Genomic DNA, 9,300 nt, shown 5'->3' with positions numbered 1-9,300 from the left:
AATCAGAAGAAAAGACAAGGAGCTGTAGATACAAGCTTCACCAACAGAATACAAGAGATGGAAGAGAGAATCTCAGGAGCAGAAGATTCCATACAAATCATTGACTCAACTGTCAAAGATAATGTAAAGCAGAAAAAGCTACTGGTCCAAAACATACAGGAAATCCAGGACTCAATGAGAAGATCAAACCTAAGGATAATAGGTATAGAAGAGAGTGAAGACTCCCAGCTCAAAGGACCAGTAAATATCTTCAACAAAATCATAGAAGAAAATTTCCCTAACCTAAAAAAAGAGATACCCATAGGCATACAAGAAGCCTACAGAACTCCAAATAGATTGGACCAGAAAAGAAACACCTCCCGTCACATAATTGTCAAAACACCAAACGCACAAAATAAAGAAAGAATATTAAAAGCAGTAAGGGAAAAAGTCAAGTAACATATAAAGGCAGACCTATCAGAATCACACCAGACTTTTCGCCAGAAACTATGAAGGCCAGAAGATCCTGGACAGATGTCATACAGACCCTAAGAGAACACAAATGCCAGCCCAGGTTACTGTATCCTGCAAAACTCTCAATTAACATAGATGGAGAAACCAAGATATTCCATGACAAAACCAAATTTACACAATATCTTTCTACAAGTCCAGCACTACAAAGGATAATAAAGGGTAAAGCCCAACATAAGGAGGCAAGCTATACCCTAGAAGAAGCAAGAAACTAATCATCTTGGCAACAAAACAAAGAGAAGAAAAGCACACAAACATAACCTCACATCCAAATATGAATATAACAGGAAGCAATAATCACTATTCCTTAATATCTCTCAATATCAATGGCCTCAACTCCCCAATAAAAAGACATAGATTAACAAACTGGATACGCAATGAGGACCCTGCATTCTGCTGTCTACAGGAAACACACCTCAGAGACAAAGACAGACACTACCTCAGAGTGAAAGGCTGGAAAACAACTTTCCAAGCAAATGGTCAGAAGAAGCAAGCTGGAGTAGCCATTCTAATATCAAATAAAATCAATTTTCAATTAAAAGTCATCAAAAAAGATAAGGAAGGACACTTCATATTCATCAAAGGAAAAATCCACCAAGATGAACTCTCAATCCTCATCTTCGGTTGGTTTATATACAAGTGTGCAATTTCTAGGCTTGAAAGTAAAATGATGCTATCTGGTGCTGGATAGAGGAGCCTTATTTTTTATTATGGCAGCTTGCTATTTTTGTAACATGGTGATTTGGTTGAACACAATAAAGTACAGTAGTAACTGATCTCCCCTTCATCCTGGATGAGTGAGGAGATGATTAAATGTTGATGTCAGCATCCTTGAGCATATTCAGATGAGCTTCTGCTTCTGTTGAAAAGGATGCTGTGTTTGTGGTCCGAAGCTTTGAAGCACTACTTGGCATCTCCTTCCTTGGAGGTCTCACTGTTTAAACATAACAGATTTGATAGCTTGTTGGTAAGGTGAGGTCCAGCTTGTCTCCACTAGGTCATCTTCATGTGAATCCGGTGGTTATACGGTTTTGTTCTAGGGATATTTCATTTTGTTAATAACGGTTTTAGCTGACATTCATGGAGAGAATGAATCCTTAGAACTGTGCCACTAGTGAAAGGAAATCCTGTCTAGAGTATGTTTCTTTACAAAGCTGTGTCACACCATCCTTTGGGCCCTCTGCTGAAAAAGTAGAATCAAGTCTCAAATAATGCCTTTTAAATTGTATCCTCTAGTATTATAGATGTAGGACAGTACTGTATCATACCTCTGTGGATGTAAAATAGCTTGTACCTGCTTTATGATACGTAGTAGTGACCGTGCTAGTAGTAGTGACAGAGCTGTTTTTAATGATGTTGCTCAGAATGTTTTCTTTCCAGATGATGATTGAGAAGCTAATTTAAAAAAAAATGGTGCCAGGTACCACAAGAGTAACAGAACTGTGCTGTTTTCTCAGGTTTTGTTTTTTTACTTTTTTTTTTAATGGAGTGTGCTGGATGTCTCTACAGTTTTGTTCAGATGACTGCAGAACCTGGAAAAGCTGTTGCTGCTGTTGATGCATAACACACTGCTATTATTGGTCTTTTTATATAAATATAAATATATATATACAGATATATAATTTGAATTTTTTGAAACTTTAGCTGTGCTGTCAACTTTGGAAAAAAGTATCCCCGTTTACTGTGTTGAGTTGGCACTGTACAGAAATTAACAGCCATATTGGTCTAGAAATGTTGAACTTAAGTTTTTTCCATTTGTACAGGGGTAACACATGTAAGGTCTTATCTACGTGGGTTTGATTACAAAAACTAATAAAGTATTCTCTAAATTTAAAAAAAAAAAGCAAGTCTACAAGAGGGCAGACACACAGGCTGACAAGAGTGTCAAGTCACTGTCAGAGACAGAGAGACAAGATAACACCAGAGACAACCTGATGGTGAGGCAAGGACAAGAACCTAAGCAACCAAAACCAAGATTACTTGGCATCATCAGAGCCCAGTTCTCCCACCATAGCAAATACTGGATAGCACAACACACTGGAAAAACAAGATTTAGATTTAAAATCACATATCATGATGATAATAGAGGACTTTAAGAAAGACATAAATAACTCCGTTAAAGAAATACAGGACAACACAGGCAAACAAATAGAAGCCCTTAAAGAGGAAACACAAAAATCCCCTAAAGGATTACAGGAAAACACAACCAAGTAGATGAAGGAATTGAACAAAACTGTCTAAGATCTAAAAATGGAAATAGCAACAATAAAGAAACCATAAAGGGAGACAACCTTGGAGATAGAAAATCTAGGAAAGAGGTCAGGTATCATAGATGCAAGAATCACCAACAAAATACAAGACATAGAAGAGAGAATCTCAGAGGCAGACGATACCATAGAAAATAATGACCCAACAGTCAAAGAAAATGCAAAACACACACACACACACACACACACACACACACACACACACACACACACACAAAACTCCTAACCCCAAATATACAGGAATCCAGGACACAATGAGAAGAACAAACTTAAGAATAATAGGTATAGAAAAGAGCAAAGATTCCCAACTTAAAGTGCCAGTAAATATCTTCAACAAAATTATAGAAGAAAACTTTCCTAACCTAAAGAAAGAAATGACCATAACCATACAAGAAACATATAGAACTACAAATAGATTCAACCACAAAGGAAATTCATCCTGTCACATAATAGTCAGAACATCAAATGCACAAAAACAAAAAAAAAAGGAAAGAAAAATATTAAAAGCAGTAAGGGAAAAAGGTCAAGTAACATATAACGGCAGACCTATCAGTATTATACAAGACTTCTCACCAGAGACTATGAAAGCCACAAGATCCTGGAAAGATGTCATACATGCCTTAAGAGAACAAAAATGCCAGTCCAGGCTACTATACCCAGTAAAACTATCAATTAACATAGATGGAGAAACTAAGAAATTCCATGACAAAACCAAATTTAAACAATATCTTTCCACAAATCCAGCCCTACAAAGGATAATAGATGTAAAACTTCAACACAAGGGTGGAAACTATACCCTACAAAAAGCAAGAAAGTAATATTCTTGCAACATACCCAAAAGAAGAGAGCCACACAAACATAATTTCACCTTCAACAACAAAAATAACAGGAAACAACAATGACTATTCCTTAACATCTCTAAACATCAAGGGACTCAATTCCTGAATAGAAGACATAGACTAACAGACTGGATAAGGAAAGAGGATGCAGAATTTTGCTGTATAGAGGAAACAATACCTCAGTGACAAAGACAGACACTACCTCAGAGTAAAAGGTTGGAAAACAGTTTTCCAGGCAAATGATGTCAGGAAACAAGCTGGAATAGTCATTCGAATACCAAAAGTTATCAAAAAAGATAAAGAAGGACACTTCATGTTCATCAAAGAAAAAAATCCACCAAAATTACCTCTTAATCCTGAATATCTATGCAACAAATGCAAAGGCATAGACATTCATAAAAAAACTTATTAAAGCTCAAAGCACACATTGCAACTCACACAAAAATAGTGGGAGACTTCAACATGGACAGATCATGGAAATAAATTAAACAGAGACATTGATAAACTAACAGAAGTTATGAGCCAAATGGATTTAACAAATAATTAAAGAACATTTCATCTTAAAATGAAAGAATATATATTCTCAGAACCTCATGGTACCTTCTCCAAAATTGACAATATATCGGTCACAAAACAAGCCTCAACAGATACAAGAAGTTTGAAATAATTTAATGCATCCTATCAGATCACCACGGACTAAGGCTGGTCTCCAATAACAACAAAAATGACAGAAAGCCCCCCCCACACACATGGAAGTTGAACAATGCTCTACTCAATGATAACCTGGTCAAAGAAGAAATAAAGAAAAAATTAAAGACTTTTTAGAATTTAATGAAAATGAAGGCACAACATATCCAAACTTATGGGACACAATGAAAGCAGTGCTAAGAGGAAAACTCAGCTCTGAGTGCCTCCAAAAAGAAACTGGAGAGCGCATACATTAGCAGTTTGATAGCACACCTAGAAGCTCTAGAACAAAAAGAAATAAATATACACAAGAGGAGGAGATGGCAGGAAATAATCAAACTCAGGGCTGAAATCAACCAAGGAGAAACAAAAAGTACTATACAAAGAATCAACAAAACCAGGAGCTGGTTCTTTGAGAAAATCAGCAAGCTAGATAAACTCTTAGCCATCCTAACTGGAGGGCACAGAGAGAATATCCAAATTAACAAATCAGAAATGAAAAGGGAGACATAACAAGAGAACCCGAGGAAAGTAAAAAAGTTATGAAATCCTACTGCAAAAGCCTATATTCAACAAAACTGGAAAGTCTGGATGAAATGGACAATTTTCTAGAGAGAAACTAGGTACCAAAGTTAAATTAGGATCAGATAAACCATCTAAACAGTCCCATAACTCCTAAAGAAATAGAAGCAGTTATTAAAAGTCTCACAAACAAACAAACAAACAAAAAGCCAAGGACTAGATAGGTTTAGTGGAGAATTCTATCAGACCTTCTTAGAAGACATAATATCAGTACTGACCAAACTATTCCACAAAATAGAAACAGAAGGAACACTACCCAATTCCTTCTATGAAACCACAATTACACTTATACTTAAACAACACAAATACCCAACAAAGAAAGAGAACTTCAGACAAATTTCCTTTATGAATATTGACACAAAATATAACAAAATTCTCATAAACTGAATCCAAGAACACATCAAAACCATCATCCATCATGATCAAGTAAGCTCTATCCAGTGATCCAGGAATGGTTCAATATAAGGAAATCCATCAAGTAATCCACTGTGTAAGCAAACTCAAAGAACAAACCACATGAAAATTTCATTAGATGCTGAGAAAGCATATGACAAAATTCAACACCCCTTCATGTTAAAATCTTGGAAAGATCAGGAATTCAAGGCCTATTCCTAAACACAGTAAAAGCCATATACAGTAAACCAGTAGGCAACATCAAACTAAATGGATAGAAACTTGAAACATTCCCACTAAAATCAGGTACTTGAAAGGCTACCCACTCTCTCCCTATTTATTCAATATTCAACTTATTCAAATTTACTCGAAGTCCCAGTCAGAGCAATCAGACAATAAAAGAAGGTCAAAGGGATACAAATTGGAAAGGAAGAAGTCAAAATATGACTATTTGCAGATGATATGATAGTGTACTTAAGTGACCCCAAAAATTCCACCAGAGAACTACTAAGCCTGATAAACAACATCAGCAAAGGGACTGGGTAGAAAATTAAATCAAACAAATCAGAAGCCTTCCTTTACTCAAAGGATAAAGAGGCTGAGAAAGAAATTAGGGAAATGACACTCTTCACAACAGTCACAAATAACATAAAATACGTCTGTGTGGCTCTAGCCAAGCAAGTGAAAGATTTGTATGACAAATCTTGAAGTCTCAGAAGAAAGAAATTGAAGATCTCAGAAGATGGACAGATCTCCAATGCGTAAGGATTGGCAGGATTAATATAGTATACATGACCATTTTGCCAAAAGCAACCTATAGATTCAATGCAATCCCCAACTCAATTCGAACTCAATTCTTCATAGAGTTAAAAAGATCAATTTGCAAATTCATTTGGAATAGTAAAACACCCAGGATAGTGAAAACTATCCTCAACAATAAAAGAACTTCTGGGGGAAGCATCATGCCTGACATCAAGCTGAATTAGAGAGCAATAGTGATAAAAATAAAACTGTATGGTATTGGCACAGAGACAGGCAGGTAGATCAATGGAATAGAATTGAAGACCCAGAAACAAACTCACATACCTATGGTCACTTGATCTTTGCCAAAGGAGCAAAAACTATCCAGTGGAAAAAAGAGAGCATGTTCCATAAATGGTGCTGGTTCAACTGGAGGTCAACGTGTAGAAGAATGCAAAGCGACCCATTCTTATTGCCCTTTACAAAGCTCAAGTCCACGTGAATCAAGGATATACTCAAAGTAATAGAAGAAAAATTGGGGAAGAATCTTGATCACATGGGTAGTGGGGAAAATTTCCTGAACAGAACACTAATTCTTACTCCAAGATAAAGAATCGATAAATGAGACCTCATAAAATTGCAAAGCTTCTGTAAGGCAAAGGACATTGTCATTAGAACAAAATGGCAACCAACAGATTGGGAAAAGATCTTTACCAATACTATATCTGATAGAGGGCTAACATCTAATATATACAAACAACTCAAGAACTTAGACTTCAGAAAGTCAAATAACCCTATTAAAAAATAAAGTACAGAGCTAAACAAAGAATTCTCAGCTGAGGGATATCAAATGGCTGAGAAGTACCTTAACAAATGTTCAACATCCTTAATTAGCAGGGAAATGTAAATCAAAACAAACCTGAGATTCTACCTCACACCAGTCAGAATGACTAATAATAAAACTAAGGTGACAACAGATACTTTCGTGGATGAGGAGAAAGAGGAATACTCCTCCATTGTTGGTGGGATTGCAAGCTGGTACAATTACTCTGTCAATCAGTCTAGAGGACCCTCAGGAAATTGGCCATAGCACTACCTGAGGACCCAGCTATTCTACTCTTAGGCGTATACCCAAAATGATGCCCCAACATATAACAAGGACACATGCTCCACTATGTTCAAAGAAGCCTTATTTATAATAGCCAGAAGCTAGAAGAACACAGATGCCCTTCAACAGAGGAATGGATACAGAATATATGATACATTTACACAATGGAGTACTACTCAACTATCAAAAACAATGACTTCATGAAATTCATAGGCAAATGGATGGAACTAGAAAATATCATTCTGAGTGCGGTAACCCAATCACAAAATAACACACATGATATGCACTCACTTATAAGTGGATATTAGTCCCGAAATACCCAAGATACAATCCACAGACCACATGAAGCTCAAGAAGAAGGATGACCAAAGTGTGGAGGCTTCAGTCCTTCTTAAAAGGGGAAAGAAAAATATTCATAGGAGGAGCTATGGAGACAAAGTTTGGAGCAGAGACTGACAGAATGGCCATTCAGAGCCTATACCACCTGGGGATCCTACCCATAAATATTCAGCCACCAAATCCAGGCAATATTGCTAATGACAAGAAGTGCATGCTGACAGGAGCCTGATATAGCTTCTGCCAGATCAAGACAAATACACAGGCGAATGCTAGCGGCAAACCATTGAACTGAGAAGGGGGCCCCCCCCCTTGGAGGAGTTAGAGAAAGGATTGAAGGAGCTGAAGGGGTTTATAACCCCATAAGAACAACAATATCAACCAACCACAGCTCCCAGGGACTAAACCACTAACCAAAGAGTACACATGGATAGACCCATAGCGCTAGCTGCATCTGTAGCAGAGGATGGCCTTGTTGGGCACCAATGGGAGGAGAAGCCCTTGGTTCTGCCAAGACTGTACCCCCTAGTGAAGGGAATTTCAGGGTAGGGAGGCAATAAGGGGTGGGTGGTCAGGGAGGGGGACACCCTCATAGAAGAAGTGGGAAGAGAGATGGGATAAGGGGATTGTGAATGGGAAACTGTTAAAGGGGATAACATTTGAAATGTAAATAAAAAACATTCAATAAACAAAAGAGAAACAATCTAGGAGAAGAAACAGTTTATTCCACTTCCAACTCCAGATTACAACATATCGCTGAAGGAAATCAAGCAGGAGCTCCAGGCAAGAACCCAGAGGCAAAAAGCATGTTGCTTGCTGGCTTGCTCTTTGACTGCTTCACCGAAGGCTATGCTTAGACAGCTTTCATATACATAATCTCAGGACCACCGGCCTAGGAATGCTGGTAGGGTCTGTGAATCGCTGAAGAATGATACCCCACACTCAGATGGTTTGCAAGGGCAGAGCGTTTATTCCGTAGAAATTAGCAACATGCTGGGGTACTCCATATCAAAATGGAGTCCTCTGAAGGACTTTCACGCCCCCATTTTATGCAGGTCTAGGGGAATTCCATGTGGGGGTAGGTAACCTTTACCTTGATTGGTTGACTCTCCTTCTAGGGCTATAGGTAACTCCGAAATTGGCTAGGACCTTGGGGAGTTTGGGGGACACTAACTTGCAGGAAACGAACTAACAGAAACTGATGCCTAGTTCCCTAAACAGCCAGTTTGCAGCCTGTCATGGACTCATGCTGGTTCAGTCCTCTTTGCTACCACCCACAGCGGTCTGAACATCAATTAATCAAGATAATCCCCCACAGAGCACGTTGGTGAGGAAACTTCTCAGTACAGGCTTTCTCCTCAAGTGACTCTAGCCTGCCAAGTTGACAAACAAGGCTAAAGGAGACGAGTGTCTTTAGGAGTCTCTTCTGCACCCCTGGTCGATGTGTCTAGTTTTTATGATAATACCATGCTGACTTCTTTTTAACTTTTTGTTATTATAGTTCCATTCTATGTCAAAAAAGTAGATAATACAATGATTCTAGTTTTGATTTTTTTTTCTTCAAGAATATTTTCACCTTTTGAGGCTTCTATGCAAATTTTAGGGTTTCTTCTACTTCTGTCAAGAATGCCGTTGATGTTTTGGTGGCGATTGCACTGAATCGGCGATCTGATTCTGATAGTATGTACATTTTAGAAAAATTCAATCTATTAATACATTCACATGTAAGCCTTACAACCTTAGTGTCCTTTAAAAAGAGTTGTAGGGCTGGAGAGATGGCTCAGCAGTCAAGAGCACTGACTGCTCTTCCAGGTGTCCTGAGTTCAAATCTCAGCAA

The sequence above is a fragment of the Rattus norvegicus genome, chromosome 14 (genome assembly GCF_036323735.1).
Source record: "Rattus norvegicus strain BN/NHsdMcwi chromosome 14, GRCr8, whole genome shotgun sequence".
NCBI classification, from domain to species: domain Eukaryota; kingdom Metazoa; phylum Chordata; class Mammalia; order Rodentia; family Muridae; genus Rattus; species Rattus norvegicus.
This window is presented reverse-complemented; position numbering follows the sequence as displayed.